Raw genomic sequence first — 17,783 nt, 5'->3', positions numbered from 1 at the left:
CCGTAAAAAATAAATAAAATTAAAAAGAAAAGAATACCAAATTCATTGAGAGACTTGTTAGATTGCTTCACTCTTCTCTTATGGATTATAGTACTTGAGTAGTCTTTGCTTTTGTGAATTTTACTTTCTATTAATAAAGCACATCCACAAATTGGTTAAAATATACAAACTGTTACTTTTTAATATGTTCAGAATTATAAATGATTTTAAAAATATTTTTCTTGCTAATATCTCTGCTGAATGATTTTTCTAATTTAGCATTCTGATTTGCTTTAATTTCTTAAGGCTGTTGACTTTCAGAAAGTTGAACTGTGGTAATGTACTTTGGTCTGGTATGTGAAAGAATGCTTTTTAATAATATTAGCTGTTGATAGTATACATTTACTATCTATTGGTAAGTGAGCATAGCTTCAGGATATACAGAGAAAGAAGAATTCTTTGATAAAATTGCAGTTAATGTGATCTTTTTCTAATCTAACCAGATGATTCAACTGTCAGAAACTTCTTGATCTCAGAGTTCAAAGAAAAAGGCTAGTTAGGTGCTGTGATTGAGTAATGTGCAGTTAAATATTGTATTCTAAATAAATGGTTTAAGCGTAATTTGAGCAGTTTTCCTTTTATTGCTATGATATAATAATGGTAGTTTGAAGAGTATTTCTTGTCTCTGTTGTATTAAGTGCTCTTGTGCATTATTAATCTTCGTATCTCCTATGAGGTAGGTACTGCGGTATAGAAAAGTTTTGTTTTTTTGGTTTAATAGGGAACTGTTTCTTTTTATTTAGGAAGAGTACTTTGATTTTCATAGCATTATAAGGAACATTTGTCTATACATCTTTCTGAAGGAGAGAAGCAGCTAGAGTTTTGTATTTAAGGTATTACAGGGATTTTGTTTGCCAGTTGAATATACAGTGTCTATTAGAACTTTTATTCTGATTTCTTACAGGTTAGATATTACTCATGGGGTGACACTAGTTTAATTTACTCTTATCCCACCACAATTATATATGAACTTTTCCTTTCTATTACGTACTAATGTGTGTGTGGTAAATGTAGAAAATTTAAAATATAGAGCTGAATGAGTTTTTACATATGTGTTTACATGTATAACCTCCATCCGGATCAAGGTGCAGAATGTATTTATTGCCCCAGAAAGTTTCTCTTGTTCTTCTTTTTCCAGTCAATAGCCTTTCCCCCTAAAGTAAACAGCATCCTGTATTCTATCAGCATAGCCTAGTTTTGCCTTGAATTGTGTACATATAATGTACTCTTTTGTACCTGTTTTTTATTCAACATAATGTTTTTGAGTTTCCTTCATGTTGTTGTATCAGACAAGTTCATTATTATTTTTTAATTGATTTTAGAGAGAAAGAGAAACATTGATTTGCTGTTCAAGTCTTATTTATGCATTCATTGGTTGCTTCTTGTAGTACCCTTAGCTGGGGACTGAACTTGCCAACTTAGCATATCCAGTCTATGCTCTAAGCAGCTGAGCTACTTGACCAGTAACATGCCATTGTATGAACATCCTGCAGATTTTTTTATGCATTCTATGATTTTGTTCATTGGATTCTCTGAGTCTCTGATCTCACTTGCCAGCATTCTACACTGCTTTCCTTCCTCTAGATGTCCCTTTTGTTTTTCTCTATCACCTGCACGATAATAATAATGTAAGTTCTATAACATGGTGTATAATGATCTTCCTGTAGCTATTTCAGAATGCCTAGTATTATGTAAACAATATAGGATGTTTATATTCCTAGTTTTAGTCCTAAGTATATGGTATTAGTCTTCTCTAGCCCCTTACCTCCTCAATTGCCAATGTCCCTTCCTCCTTGTCAGCTCATTTCCTAACATGGTCCATCTCAAGCATCATCTTGTCTCATGAGCCAGACCTGGCCATACTGCAGTAGTTGGCTTTCTTTACTAGGCTGTGAGCTCTTTGAAGGTAGACACCATCCATGTCTTATTTATCTCAGTACAGTACTTAGTGAATGTTTGTTAGATACAGAACAGTGAATAGAGATATCTCTTCATACAAATGGAGATTCAGAATATTTGCTGGAATGGGATGGAGGCATTAATAATTCAGTTGCTGTTGGGCTATAGGAAGGAGTCTATGAAAGCAATACAGAGATAGCGTTATAGACATTTTGGGAAGAGAAATAAAATATTCTCCAAGTCTTCTTTTAATCCAGTTGGAATAAAATACCTAGTCATTGTTGATTTTGATTATTCTTTCCAAATGAAGGCATTGATCCATGTTATGGAAATTAGAGTGTCACTAATAGTATTCTCTGTGAGTTTGTACTAGTTATTTCTCTGAAGATTTTAATGCAGGGAGAAGATTGGAAAGACTTATACCATCTGTAAGAAATAAAGAAAACTGCTACTCATTTTTCTCAGGATAAAAAATCTAGTGGAGTGGAGGAAGAAATTACATCATGGTCTGGAATTGTGATAACATTTTTAATTCCTGTAGCTTAGGAAACTTGCTGTCTGCTGAAAAGGATTTTGTAAAAGTTTGTTTTATCATTGATGATCTGTAATATATATAAACAATATATTTTCTCTTTTTTTACTTTTTTATTGTATCTATTGGGGTGACATTGTTTAATAAAATCATATAGGTTTCAGGTGTACAATTCTGTAGCACATCATCTGTGTATTGTGTTGTGGGTTCATCACCCCAAGTCAAGTGTCCTTCCCCCTTACATTTTATCTATTCCCCTTACATTTTCTTAAGATATCAAACTTTTAAAAAATTTGAAAGCATTTCATACCAGTTTTCTTTTATATAAATTTGAAATTTGGCTAGTTGGGTTGGCTATCGTAGTCACCTGGGGGGGTTGTGCCTGAAGCTTGATTGCCTCCTAGCAAGTCCAAAGCAACGACAGGTTCTTACCCACTGGGATTAATTTGTTGCTTTTCCTCTGCAGCTTTTGCCATAAAGGTTGAACACAGAGTTGGACATTGACCCCATGTCATGCTGTTCCTCTACTTCCCCACAAGGATTTTCTTAGACACAGATTTCCATTGAATGTAGAACCTCATTTATATCTTTTATTTTATCCTGGATGTTAATTAAGTGTTTAGTTTTTTGTTGGCAAAATTTGAGTGTTCAGAAAAATTTAACCTCACATTTGCTTGACTTTGGGCCTTTAAAAGATTTTAGACTAGTTTTTTCCCCCCCACAGGCTGATAGGTATACCTCAGTTCCACACTTTCTCCTCATTTTGTGCTTGAATGTTTTAGTCATCTGCTACTAAGCATTTCCATTGTGCAGAATCCCTAAATCCAAGGATTTGAAGTTCTTCATGAAAGTGTCTTATATTGGCTTAATTTTCTTAATGTCCAAATTAACTCCTGTGCTTCACTTTCTTTAGTAGCATTGTGATGTGCTTCTCTTTGTTGTAATGTGAAAAACACCCTTTAATTATTAAAGTTATTTATTTTTCATTCTTGTTGAGATTGCACAGCATACATCTGACTGTTTTCAAGTATATTGCCAAACAACATTTAGTATTTTCAAATTTGTATTTTTAAATAAAAGTCACATTTTCTTATATGTGTGAACAAATAGTACAGAAATGTTTAAAATAAGAGGTAAAACTCTCTTCTCTCCCAGCATTGTACTCTGTATAACTTATCAAAAAGAGCTTGTATGTATTCTGCATGTTTCTTTTTATATTTACTGATATATCTTGAACATTTTTCATATATACATTAGGTATAATGTAACTTTTATTATTGGTGGATACTTGGGTAAATCTTGGGTTTTTTGCTTGTATAAGCAATGCTGCAATAAGTATTCTTGACTCTATCATTGGCATTGTGTGAGAGTGTGTAGGATAATTGATAGCAGTGGACTGCTGCGTCACTCTGTATGTGCCCTTTAATTTCTGATACATATTGCAAAATTGCAATGAGATCGTATCATGGCATTCTTATTAGCAGTTCTTGAGAATATGTTTTCCCAATACTGTGCTAAATGGTAGCTTGTGTTTTAATTATTGCCAGTCTAATTAGTGAAAAGTGGTATTTGTACATTTTTTAAATTATATCACAATTAAAGAAATGCACAAATTAAAGAAATTAAAGAATACACAAATTAAAGAATGCACAATTAAAGAAATGTCACTTTCATCATTAATTAATTTCTGTGGAGAAGATGTAACTTGCAAAGATGTTTCTTCATTGGTAAATCCATCAGTTAACATACCTTCACGATTTATGTACTGCATTCAGTTATTAATATTGAATAAGCAAGCTTTAATAAAAGTCACATATGCTTATGTGTGAGCAAGTAGTCTTTTTTTATTCCCTTATATTTTTTATTTAGGATAAATATTTCCTAACGATGAATTTCTTATTTATTTTTTTATCTTCACCAAAGGACATACTTACTGATTATACAGAGAGGGGAAGGGAAGAAGAAAGGAAGGGAGAGATGCAGCGATGTGAGAGAGAAACATGGATCGGTTGCCTATTTTGTATACACCCCAACCTGGACTGAACCCGCAACCTAGGCATGTGCCCTGACCAGGAATCAAACTCTGCAGGTCAATGCCCAACCAACTGAGCTGCACTGGCTAGGGCAAAGAATTTCTTTATAATTTAACGTAAACTAATGTTAGCATAGTCTGTAAGTAAAAAGAAAATTAAAGTCATTACTTAAGTGCCTATTAGATTTGTTAGTTCTATATTAACAGCATCTGACTCAGGCTCTGTTTTCTCTTGCAGCTAAAGTGTTAGAAAACTTTATTTCTTTGTGGTTATGTCTTTGCTGCCTTTAGCATTTATGGTAAGATATGATCCAGCTTTAAGTCAATGAACACCTTTTTTCAAATTCTTTAATTCTAGAAACTACTAAATTTAAGACCATAAAGAAGAGAGGCAAGAAAATCCTTGACCTACATAGTTTTCTGAGTTATTTTTTAAGATTTTATTTATTTATTTTTAGAGAGAGGGAAAGGGAGGGAGAAAGGGAGAGAAACATCAGTGTGTGTTTGCCTCTCATGCGCCCCCTGCTAGGGACCTGGCCTGCAGCCCAGGCATGTGCCCTGACTGGGAATCAAACTCGCAACCCTTTGGTTCAGAGACCTGTGCTCAATCCACTGAGTTACAGTAGCCAGGGCTCTCTGAGTTATTTATAAAGGTTAAGATATTACCTTCTTTGGGGGCTTATCTTTTTTTTTTTTTTAACAGTATTTCCCATGTGATACCTTTACTCTTAGATATGTTTGTATTTCTCTTGGTCTTTCACTGTGTTTCATTTGTTGAGAGGCTTAGGTAGGCTGCATTGATATGTTTTTAAGCTGAATGGTCAATATAATTTTTTCATAGAAAGCTTCATCCATGCCTATACTTAGTGTTTTTAAAAATTATTTCTTTTCTTTTCCAAATAATTACATGCTCCAAGCTGTAAGTAAAGGTTGTTTTTTTTTTTTTAATCATTATTCTATAGTTGTCCCAGTTTTTTCCCTTTGCTCTCCCCTGTCCTGCCACCACCCATTCCCATAGTCAATCCCCACCCTGTTGTCCATGTGCACAGGTCATTTATACTTGTTCTTTGACTTGACCCTTCCTTGTTATTCCCGAAATATGCCCCTCTCCCCTCCCCTCTGGTCCCGTCATTCTGTTCTTGTTTCCATACCTCTGGTTCTATTTTGCTTGTTTGTTTTGTTCATTAAGTTCCTCGTATAGGTGAGATCACATGATATTTGTCTTTTGCCACTTGGCTTATTTTACTTGGCGTAATACTCTCCAGTTCTATTTATGCTGTTGTGAAAGGTAGAAGTTTATTCTTTCTTTCTGCTGCATAGTATTCCATTGTGTAAATATACCACAGTTTTTTGATCCACTCATTTACTGATGGGCGGTTAGGCTGTTTGCAAAACTTGGTTATTGTAAATAGTACTGCTATGAACATTGGGCTGCATAGATTCTTTTGAATTGATGTTTCAGGATTCTTAGGGTACATTCCCAGCAGTGGAATTGCCTACTGAAAAGGCAGTTCCATTTTTAGTTTTCTGAGGAAATTCCATACTGTTTTCCACAGTGGCTGTACCAGTCGGGATTCCTACTAACAGTGTACTAGGGTTCCATTTTCTCCACAACCTTGCCAACATGTGTTGATTTGTTAATGATGGCTATTCTGACTGGTGTGAGATGGTATCTCATTGTGGTTTTAATTTGCATCTTTTAGATGAGTAGTGATGAGTATCCTTTCATATGTCTGTGGGCTCTCTATATGTCCTCTCTGGAGAAGTGTCTGTTCAGGTCTTTTGCCCAATTTTTAACTGGATTGTTTGTTGACTGGATCCTGATGTTGAGTCATATATATGAGTTCTTGATATATTTTGGAGGTCAATCCCTTGTCTGAGGTATCATTGGCAAATATATTTTCCCATACGGTTGGTTCCCTTTCTCTTTTGATGATGTTTTCTTTAGCCATGGAGAAGCTTTTTAATTTGATGTAGTCCCATTTGTTTATTCCTTCCTTGATTTTCCCTTGTCTTGCTTGTAGGGATATATTGGCAAAAATATTGCTGCATGGGATATCTGATATTTTACTGCCTATGTTTTCTTGTAGGACTTTTTATGGTGTCATAGCTTATGTTTAAGTCTTTTATCCATTATGAGTTTATTCTGGTGTTTGGTGTAAGTTGTTGATCTAGTTTCATTTTTTTGCATGTACCATTTCAGTTCTCCCAGAACCAGTTATTGAAGAGGCTGTTATTACTCCATTGTATGCTCCCGTCCCCTTTGTCAAATACTAATTGACTGTAAAGACATGGGTTCATTTCTGGGCTCTCTGTTCTGTTCCATTGATCTATGTGTCTGTTCTTATGCCACTACAAGACTGTTTTGATGACAGTGGCCTTGTAATATAGTTTGATATCATGTATTGTGATCTCCTACTTTGTTCTTCTTTCTGAAGATTGCTGTGCCTTTTTTGGTTCTATATAAATGTTTGAAATATTCTCAATCTGTGAAATATGTCATTGGTATTTTAATAGGGATTTCTTTGAATATATAGATTGCTTTCCATCCTCACTCTTCCCCATTCCTGCTGATAACCTTCCAGATGATCTCCATATCTATGATCCTGTTTCTGTTCTAGTTGTTTGCTTAGTTTGTTTTTTGTTTTTCAGATTCAGTTGCTGATAGCTGTGAGTTTATTGTTATCCTAATGTTCATAGTTTTCATCATCTTTTTCTTAAATAAGCCCTTTTATCATTTCATGTAATGATTGTTTGGTAATGATAAACTCTTAACTTTACCTTGTCTGGGAAGTACTTTATCTCCCTTTCCATTCTAAATGATAGCTATACTGGGTAGAGTAATCTTGGTTGTAGGCTGTTACTCTTCTTTATTTCGAATACTTTATTAGTCCCTTTTTGCCTGCATGGTTTTTCTTGAGAAATCAGCTGATGGTCTTATGGGAACTCTTTTGTTGGTAACTCTCTGCTTTTCTCCCGCTGCTGGGAGAAAAGATTCTCTTTTCATCTTTAACCTTTGACATTTTAATTATGATGTGTCTTGATATGGTCTTCTTCGGGCCCATCTTCTTTGGGAGTCTATGCTTCCTGGACCTTCATATCTAATTCCTTCGCTGAATTATGGAAGTTTTCTTTTATTTATTTTTTCAAATAAGTTTTCAGTTTCTTGCTCTTCCTCTTCTTTTGGCCTCCCTGTTATTCAGATATTGGTACTTTTGGAGATGTCCCAGTGTCATCTTATTTTCTTCTTGTTTTTTTAAAATTCTTTTTTTTCTGTTCTAGTTGACTGTTGATTTCTTCCTATGTTTCAAATTGTTGATTTGAATCCTGGCTTTCTTCCCTTCACTATTGATTCCATGTAGATTTTTCTTTATTTCACTTATTATAGTCTTAATTTCTTCCCTTACGCTTTTATCATACTCAGTCACTTCTCTGAGCATCCTGATTACCAGTGTTTTGATCTCTGCATCTGATAGGTAGGCTATCTCCATTTTGCGTAATTGTTTTTTTTTTTTTTCCTGTTCTTTCACTTGGGCCATATTTCTTTGTCTCCTCAATTTGGCAGCCTCCCTTTGTTTCTGTGTATTAGGTAGAACTGCTTTGACTCCCTATCTCAGCACACTTGTTAAGTTTTATGGGGTGGAGCCTTAGGTCCTTGCCAGGGCAGGGCAACCCGCTTTACTGCTTTGAGGCTTTTTATGTGGCGGAGGGGGTCAGAGAGGGGAGAATGCCACTACCTGGCTGCTGGAGGCTTGCTTGGTATTCTCCCTGTTTCCAGTCACTTCACCCCATTCCTGTATGTGACTGGCACCCCTGTGGATGCTGCCTTGGTGGTGGTTCCCAGAGTGGGTGGGTTTGCATGCATTCTAGGACAATACAGGCCCTTTAAACAGACCCTCTGAAGAGACTGGCAGTTTCTTCCACTGCACCAACCCCCACTGGTTTTTACAGCCAGAAGTTAGAAGGCTTCATTTCCCAGTGCTATGCTAGAACCCTGGACTGTGTGGTCTGTTATGGTGCTGGGATCACTCTTTCCCAAGGTGTTCTCCCCAACTTTTATCTACCACACGTGAATGTGGGACTGCCTGTTCCACCAGCTGCCACCTCCACTTCTCCACCTGCACACCATGTCCTCTCTACCCCAGCTCCCTGTCTCTTCCACTCCTACCTATCTGGATGAATATGGCTTTTTTAAATCTTTGGTTGTCAGACTTCCTTGCAGTCTGATTTTCTGGCAGTTGTAGGTGTTTTTTGTTTTTGAGGTTAATTGTGATCCTTCTTATGGTTGTACAAGGAGGTAAAGCATGTCTTAACTATACCTCCATTTTGACCGCAAGTCATAGCTGTACTTATAAAAATTTCTACCCAAATCTGAAATGGTTTTCAACTTATTAAAGGCTAAGTGGCAAATATCATTCCAATATGTGACAGAAAACCATAAAACTGCCCTGTCAGACACAAAATTTTGCTGTTGCTATATAGTTGAACCTTTTACGGTAGGTCTAAAGTATAAATGAAGGTGCTAAATAAAACAAGGTATTAAATAAGACTTTACTAAAGCTTGTTCTATACACTATGCTTTGTGTTAAGTATTCATTGATAATTAGAAATCTCTGTGCTATATAATGAATTATGTTAGGTGACAAACATAATACTGTCAGGTATGTAAAGGGAAGTATAGTAGGAGCACAGAGGGACTTTTGAAGGATGAGATCAAGAAATGTTTCATAGAAGGAAGGTAACATTTGAGTTGGACCCTAAAGAAAAGAACAGAATTTTGATTGTAGGATGACCTGGGACAGATCATATGTGAACTAAGTTTTAGTTTCCAGAAATCATTTTCTAAGTTTCATTTATCTTGATGTCCATATTGTCTACGTTACTGACATTTTAAGTGTACTAAAGTTTAGACTTTACTAAAGCTTAGGAATTTATTGCTTGAACTGTTCCCTTTTTCTGAGTTTTCAAACTTTTGTAACAATTCTGATTGTAAACTCACCAAGGAATGAATTATACTGTTAAAGTCTCCATGCTTATCATTAATTTATGTATTATAATATTACAGTTAAGGGTATAAGGTTCATAAATAATAAAAGAATGGCTTGAGGTCAGGTATAATAAAAATCTAAATTCTCTGACCTCTCATTTGCTGTTCTTTTGAGATGACCATTAAAGCAAATATTTGAAACCTTTTAGGTTTTTCTAGTCATGCTAAGCACTGTGGGCCTACCTGTCACATGACTGATGCTCAGTAAATACTTGTTTAACGTTTTATTTTTTCCCCTCAGTGTTTTATGAATTGATTATTTTAGTTAAATTGTTTTTCACTCATACTTGATACTAGTTACTAGTGTAAGGAGAAGAGATGACTAAATGTGTAATTAGAATAAAGTATGATTAGCGTTATGATAGTCTGTGCTCCTGGATGACCAGGACCATGATTGTTTTATTTATTAATATATGAGCACTTAGGACAACACTTTACTTGTAGGGGGCATTTAATAAAGATTTATTGAGTGACTGAATGGAAATATGGCAAGGCCTCCCAAAAGTGTCATTTTAACTAAAACTTGAGGGAACTGTTGGTAATTTATCTAGGTAAAAAGTTGGGGAACAGTTGTTTTCTTTTTTTTTAAATATATTTTATTGATTATGCCATTACAGTTGTTCTATTCCCCCCCTTATTCCCCTCCACCCTGCACAACCCCTCCCCCACCATTCCTCTCCTTTAGTTTATGACCACGTGTCTCAAGTTCTTTCAGTCCTATATTTCCCCTACTATTCTTGCCCTCCCCCTATCTATTTTCTACCTACCGTCTATGCTACTTATTTTCTGTACCTTCTCCCCCCTTCTCCTCCTTCTACTCCCCTGTTGCTAACCCTTCATGTGATCTCCATTTCTGTGGTTCTGCTCCTGATCTAGCTGTCCTCTTAGTTTGCTTTTGTTTTAGGTGTGGTTCTTCATAACTGTGAGTTTGCTGTCCTTTCACCGTTCATCTTTTTTATCTTCTTTTTCTTAGATAAGTCCCTTTAACATTTCATATAATAAGAGCTTGGTGATGATGAACTCCTTCAATTTGACCTTATCTGAGAAGCACTTTATCTGTCCTTCCATTCTAAATGAAAACTTTGCTGGGTAGAGCAATCTTGGTTGTAGATCTTTGGTTTTCATGACTTGGAATACCTCTTTCCAGCCCCTTCTTGCCTGTAAGGTCTCTTTTGAGAAATCAGCTGACAGTCTGATGGGAACTCCTTTGTAGGTGACTGTCCCCTTAGCTCTTGCTGCTTCTAGGATTCTCTCCTTCATTTGAATCTTGGCTGATGTAATTATGATGTGCTTTAGTGTGTTCCTTCTTGGGTCCAACTTCTTTGGGACTCTCTTGAGTTTCCTGGATTTTCTGGAAGTCTGTTTTCTTTGCCAGATTGGGGAAGTTCTCCTTTATAATTTGTTCAAATAAGTTTTCCACTCGTGGCTGTTCCTCTCCCCCTTCTGGTACCCCTATAATTTGGATGTTGGAGCGTTTAAAGATGTCCTGGAGGTTCCTAAGCCTCTCCTCTTTTTTTTTTTTTTTTTTGAATTTTTGTTTCTTCATATTTTTCTGTTTGGTCATTTTTTTCTTTCTTCTGGTCCACTCCTTTGATTTGAGTCCCAGTTTCTTTTCCATCACTATTGGTTTCCTGTTCATTTCCCTTCATTTCAATTAGGTTAGCCTTCATTTGTTCCTCTAATTTGTGGCTAAAATCAACCAGTTCTGTGAGCATCCCGATGACCAGTGTTTTAAACTGTGCATCTGAAAGTTTGGCTATATCTTGGTCGCTTAAGAGTTATGGGCTCTGGGGCTTTGAGTTTTCCTTGAGCCATAATGTTTTGATCTGTTCGTTATGTATGAGGGGCAGGGCCCTAGTTGTTTACCAGGAAGGGGCCACGCAGGTCGCTGGGTTGTGACGCTGCATGTGGGGGCGGGGTCAGAGAAGGGCATTGGTGGTCCCCTCTGCTGCTTCCGGTTTCTGGGGCCTGTGCAGTTCTCTCACTGCTCTCTCCTTCACTGGTTTATTTGCACACGAATGTGTGACCTGAGTCAGCCTGCCGCCTTGGGCCCTCACTGGGTCTGCCCATTGCACCCCCACCTGAGGATCTGCCAACTGCCGCTACACCTGAGTTAGTCCAGCTGAGTTTTCTTATGCAGCCCTGCTCCGCCAGCCGCTGGCTCCGCCCCTCTTACAGGTCTGGCTGAATAGTTCATTGTTGGACTTTCGTATAGTTCGATTTTCTGTGTTTTAGTCGCATTTTTGTTACTAAAACTTTGTTGTCTTTAAACTTGGTTGTGCAAGGAGGTACAATGTTTCCACTTACACCTCCATCTTGGCTGAAAGTCCCCTTTTTCTTTTTTTTTTTTCCTATTTTTTGTTTGCTATTTTGTTTATCTTTGCTGTAATCCTTATTTTCTTCCTTCTCCTGGATTTGGGTTTAGTGTTCTTTTCTAATTTCCAGAGTTATAAACTTAGATTGTTGATTTAAGATTTTTCTTATTTTTAAAAAGTATTTATAGCTATTAGCCTTCCAGCATTGCTTCACTGCACCTCACCAAATTTTGATATGTTGTGTTTTCATTTTTATATGTCTCAGGTATTTTCTAATTTCTTCTTTTTTTCTTTATTTGACCCATTGGCTATTTAAAAGTGTGTTTTTAAATTTCCACATATTTGTGTATTTTTTAGTTTTCTCTATGCTGTTGATTTCTAATTTTATTCCATTGTGATCGCAAATGGTATTTCTAGCATTTTAATCTACTTGAAATTGTTACAACCTCTTTTGTGGCCTAACATGTAGTTTATACTAGAAAATGTTTTATATGCTCTTGTGAAGAATGCATATTGTCATTGTTGGGTATTTTGCGTATGTCTGTTAGGTCCAATTGGTACAGTATTCAAATTCTCTTTTTCCTTATTAATACTATGGTTGTTCTATCCATAACTGCTTTCTTTTGTGTTTAATTGGTTTGTTCCATCATTTTAATTTTCTTCTCATTTTTTTTGTATTGATTTCCCAGTTATTTTCTTATGTTTACTTTAGTAATTACAGTTAATATTTTTAGCTTATACTAAGCTAAAAATTTATTTATACTAAGTTAACTTGAATAACGTAAAATGATGTTTCAATAGTGTAAAATCTGCTGTGACATAGCTTCATCCCTCCTGTTTTATTGTTACTGTTGCAGTTTACATCTTTATACAATAAAACTGGCTTTCATATATACCTGTGTACTTGCCTTTATATTGTTCTTTATTTCCTTTTATAGCATTGTTACTATATAGTATCTTTTTATTCCAGCCTGAAGGACTTTCTTTAATATTTCTTATGAACAATTCTGCTAGTGGTTAACTTTCTCAGCTTTTGTTTATTTGGGGCCATCACTTTCATTTTCGAAGCGTAATTTTGCTGCGTGCAGAATTCTTGGTTGTCAGGTTTTTTTCTCTTTCACAATTTATAAATATCATATAAATACCTTCTGGCCTCCATAGTTTCTGGTGAAGAATTAACTTTAATATTATTAAGGGTCTTTGTGCATGTTTGTGAAAGGTTGTTTCTGTATTTCTGCTTTTATTATTTATTCTTTGTCTTTGGATTTTAACAGTTTTATATTAACTGTGACTTAGTTTATATCTCTGCATTTATCCTATTTGGAGTTTGTTGAGTTTCTTGGATGTTTAGATTTATATCTTTTTCTTAAATTTTGGGTGTTTCTGGCCATTATTTTTTGAAATATTGTTTCTGCCTCTTGCTCTTTTTTTTTTCATCTCATTAAAAATATATTGGTACATTTGATGAATGTACATTTGGCACATAGAGAACTCTATGCAATTCTTATTTATGCGGAAATGACTGTAAAAGTAGTTTTTCAAGTGGCTCTTTTCACACAGTCAAACCTGCCACAGGAGACCAAGTGCATTAAAACTACAACTTAAGGAAATATTTCTGATTTCTCCCATTGGCTCTTTTTGAAGACCTTTACCCCAATAGTGTCTCTGTAGTTCACTACCTGTTATACCTACAGTGATGATGTTGACAAGGATTTGTTTCTGGGTACATACATGGGCTGGAGGGATGTTTGGTCTTGGAAATATTGGAATTTCTGGAATATTACAACTTTCTTAAGAGTGTAAAGCAAAATATATGAAAAATTGGGGAGTTTTATGGAGTCTTCATTACATAGACATGATCTGTTACTAACTCAAGGTTTAGTCCTCTTTCCTCTGCCAGAGGATTACTGTGATAGTGAGCTAAAAAGTTTGAAGCTTCTAACTATGCCTTAGTCTTTCTGGTGAACAGCCCCCACCCAGGAGCTCATTAAGAGTAAATTGAGTAGAACAAAAGATACTTTTATCTCGAAGGAAGTTCCAAGGGATTTAGGATCTGTATAAGATTTTCCTTTCATTCAGGAAATTGTAAGGTAAGTTTTAGGAGCACTTTGTTAGGAACTAGGGGCAGAGACCAGGTATACATTTATTATGTGTCACAGAATTCTTTATATATTCAGAGTATTAACCTTTTATTAGCTATATGGTTAACTAATATGTTGTCCATTCCATACTTTGCCTTTTCCCTCTTATGTCCTTTGATTCAAAGATGTTTTGAAGTTTGATGTAGTCCCATTTATCTATTTTTACTTTTGTTTTCTGTACTTTTAGTGTCGTATCCCAGAAATCATTGCCAAATCCAGTGTCATGAAACTTTTCCTGTATTATTTTTCCACTTGAAAAACAACTGTTTTACAGTCATTTCAGCATAGATAAGAATTGCGTAGAGTAGAATTCTCTTCCAGGCATTCTTTTCTTTCTTCCATTTCCTAATAATTCACTTACAACTAGTTAGGCATTTTCTAAGAGACTGGAAGGAATGGACGAAACAAGCCAGTCAGGTTTTTATTTAAAGTGTATTATAATGGGAGCCATGCAAGAGAAGGGGAAAGGTAAGGAACACAATGGGGACACGGGAACATGATGACATGGCCAGGGCCACAGCCTCTATCTACCTTTGGAGAGAGGGATGAAAAGAAAAGGTGAGAACTGGATAAGAATTATACAATTTTAGCTCTAATGTGTAGGTCTTTGATCCATTTTGAGTTGATTTTGTATATGGTATAACATATAGTCTATTTGGGCTAGTATAGCAAAATAGCACACACTAGGCTTATAAATAACACAGAAACTTCTTTTTCACAATTCTGCAGGATAGAAGTACCCAGATCAAGGTGCCAGCATGATCAAATATGCCCAAGACCCTTCTGTAGATTGTAGACTTCTTGTTGTGTTCTTACATGGCAGATGGGGCATGACCTCTCTAGAGCTTCTTTTATGAAGGTACTAATCTCAGTGATGAGGATTCTTTCCCCCTGATCTAATCACCCCAAAAACCCCACCTCCTAATGCCATCATCACATTGAGCATTAGGATTTCAACATACGAATTTTGGAGGAGCACTAACATTCAGACCATAGCATGGTACAAGCTAAAAACCCAGCTTCATTGTTTGAATGTTTTTATTCAGTTTTCCCAGCATCATTTGGTGAAGGACTGTTCATTTCCTATCTGATGATCTTGGCATCCTTGCCAAAAACCATTTGACCACATATGCAAGGGTACATTTTTGGGCTGTCCATTGTATTCCATTAGTCTGTACGCCTGTCACACTGTTTTAATTATTGTAGCTTTGTAATACATTTGAAATAAGAAATTGTAAGACCCGCAACTTTGTTCTTTTTCAGGATTGTTTTAGCTATTTGGGGGTCTCTTGTGATTCCATATGAACTTGAGGATTGAGGATTTACTCTAGGAACAACTTTGTATGTTATCTAGCAATGCTAATTAGAATTATCATGTTGTACATTACATCCCTAGTACTCATTTATTTTATGATTGGAAGTTTGTACTTTTTTTTTTTTTAAGATTTTATTTATCTTTAGAGGGGAAGGGAAGGAGAGAGGGAGAGAAACATCAATGTATGGCTGCCTCTTGTGCGTCCCCTGCTGGGAACTAGCCTGCAACCCAGGCATGTGCCCTGACTGGGAATCGAACCACAGTTGTTTGGTTGACAGGCCCACACTCAATCCACTGAGCTATGCCAGCCAGGGCGGAAGTTTGTACTTCTTGACCACCTTCCTTTAATATCCCTTTCCCCAACCCCCTGCCTTTGGTAACTATAAATCTGATTTCTTTGTTTATGAGTTTGGGGTTTGTGAGTATGTGTGTTTCAAGATTCCACATATAAGTAAGATCATACAGCATGTGTCTTTCTCTGTCTGGCTTATTTTACTTAGTATAATTTACTCAAGGCCCATCCATGTTGTTGCAAATGGTAGGACTGCCTATTTTTTTCCCCATATTTCATTTAATTATTTTTAGATGCTCCGGCCCGCGGAGCAATCAACTGGGGCTCGACCACCTACCTAGAACAAATGAGTTGGGGGGACAAGAGGCGTGAAGAATGACAGCAAGACAAAAGATTCTGATCAAGCTGCAAACTTTATTTTTCCGAACTGGGTATATATATAGGGGGGGAGGGAGAGGAAGGAGATTAGGTTGCTTGCTATTGGCTAGCTTGAGACAAAGAAGGGCCCGCTTATTGATTACTTGGGTGCAACTGGTACTCATGGACACCTCATGTGCCTGTAGCCGATTGGCTTGGGGAGCGCATGCACACCTCATGTACCTGTAGCCAATTGGCTTGGGGAGCGCATGCACACCTCATTTACCTGTAGCCGATTGGCTTTGTGGAGCGCACAGGTTCCTGTAATCAATGCAATGTTTTTAGCTAGAAGCCAGGTGTAAGGTTCCCAACATTTAGAGAGAGAGGAAAGGAGGGAAAAAGAGAGGGAAATGCCATTGCATGGTTGCCTCTCATGGGCCCCCCTCCCCCAGCCAGGGCAATATTTCTTATTTCTTGTGTTGAATAATATTACATCCTATCACATAGACACACACCCACCACATCTTTATCCATTAGTAGATCTTTAAGTTGTAAGTATGTCTTGGCTATTGTAAATAATGCTGCTATGAACATGAGGGTGCAGATATCTTTTTGAGTTAATGTTTTCATTTTCTTCAGATAAATACCTTAAAGTGGAATTGCTGGATCATAAGGCAGTTCTATTTTTAATATTTTTGAGGACACTGAATACCATTTTTTGTAGTAGTTGCACCAATTTATATTTCACCAACCATTCCCTTTTCTCTACATCCTTGCCAATATTTGTTCCCTTTTATCTTTTTGATGATAGCCATGCTCACAGGTTTGAGAGGGTATATTATTGTAGTTTTGATTTGCGCTTTTCTAATTACTAGTGATATTGAGCATCTTTTCATTACTTCTTGGCTATTGGATATCTCCTTTGACAAAAATGTCTATTCGGGTTGTGTAGACATGGTGAACTACGTGCACACAGTCAGAAGTACACGTCTGTGGGTAAAACTTGAACTCAAAAATTTCAGCATAGCATGCACATATACTGCTGCAGTTTTGCCCATTTTTAAATTGCCGTTTTTGTATTGACTTATATGAGTTCTTCATATATTTTGTGTATTAACTCCGTATTGAATGTATAATTTACAAATATTTTTCTTTTCTTTAAGATTTATTTTTATTTATTTTATTTTAAGGACTTTATTATTCATTTTTAAAGAGAGAGAGAAAGAAGGGAGAAAGAGAGGGAGAGAAGAACCAGTGTGTGCTTGCCTCTTGTGTGCCCCCAACTGGGGACTTGGCCTGCAACCCAGGCATGTGCCCTGACTACTAATCAAACTGACCACCCTTTGCTTCACAGTGGAGCTCAATCCACTGAGCCACACCACCCAGGACTGTTTATTTATTTTTAGAGAGAGGGGACGGGAAGGAGAAAGAAATATCAAATGTGTGGTTGCCTCTTGTGTGCCCCCAACTTGGAATCGGGCCCACAACCCAGGTATGTGCCTTGACTGGGAATCAAACCAACCACCCTTTGATTCCTAGGCCTGTGTTCAATCCACAAAGCTGCACTAGCCAGGGTGTTTTTTTCCCATTGCATAGATTGTCTTTTCACTTGGTTGCTTGTTTTCTTTGTTTTTTTCCTCTGTAGAAACTTTTTAGTTTGATGTAGTTTATTTTTTATTTTGGTGTTTGTTCTTTAGGTGTCATGTCCAAAATATAATTGCCAATACCCATGTCAAGGAGCTTTTTTTTCTTATGTTTTCTTCTAGGAGGTTCATTTAAGTTTTTAATCCATTTCACGTTAATTTTTGTGATTG

The 17,783-nt window shown here is 36.4% G+C and overlaps 1 protein-coding gene across 15 annotated transcripts in view; it reads left to right on the top strand.

Annotated features, from left to right (window-relative positions):
- Positions 1-17,783, top strand: part of ZNF644 (zinc finger protein 644) — a 105,404-nt gene that overhangs the window by 35,168 nt on the left and 52,453 nt on the right. The window lies entirely within an intron of this gene.

Source organism: Artibeus jamaicensis, unplaced genomic scaffold, assembly GCF_021234435.1.
Source record: "Artibeus jamaicensis isolate MK-2021 breed Jamaican fruit bat unplaced genomic scaffold, CSHL_Jam_final scaffold_1019, whole genome shotgun sequence".
Taxonomy (NCBI): Eukaryota; Metazoa; Chordata; class Mammalia; order Chiroptera; family Phyllostomidae; genus Artibeus; species Artibeus jamaicensis.
This window is presented reverse-complemented; position numbering and strand designations above follow the sequence as displayed.